Source organism: Haliaeetus leucocephalus, unplaced genomic scaffold (genome assembly GCF_000737465.1).
Source record: "Haliaeetus leucocephalus isolate CR32 unplaced genomic scaffold, Haliaeetus_leucocephalus-4.0 Scaffold167, whole genome shotgun sequence".
NCBI classification, from domain to species: Eukaryota; Metazoa; Chordata; class Aves; order Accipitriformes; family Accipitridae; genus Haliaeetus; species Haliaeetus leucocephalus.
The window spans coordinates 1861548-1861925 of NW_010972603.1; the positions used below are offsets into that span (position 1 = coordinate 1861548).

Genomic DNA, 378 nt, shown 5'->3' on the forward strand with positions numbered 1-378 from the left:
TTTTATTATCAAAAGTATCAAAAGTGGAAAATGGTAGCGATAGGATAGAATGGAAGAAAAGGTAGAAATTAAGCAAGCAGTCGGGATAGGATTGCTAGGATAGTCACCACCACGGATCCAGCGGCGTCCCATTGGTCCTCAATCTTCAATTCTTTGGTGGTAAAAAAGGCCGCCACAGCTTGTCTCTACGGGTTTTTATAGGGCATATTTCGATGATGTCATGCGCTGCAGGTTTTGTCTATCACACGACCTTTGCGTGATGGACACCAGATCAGCTCCAGCCTGTTTCCTCCCCTGGACGCCTCAATGGCCTGGTAATCATCCTTATGGACAGAGGAGTGTCCTGTTTAAACAGGCCATCTTAGAGACAAAGGGCTC

General features: G+C 46.3%; 1 protein-coding gene across 1 annotated transcript in view; it reads right to left on the reverse strand.

Moving 5' to 3' along the window:
- MCC (mutated in colorectal cancers) overlaps window positions 1-378 on the reverse strand; it is a 164293-nt gene that overhangs the window by 65003 nt on the left and 98912 nt on the right. The window lies entirely within an intron of this gene.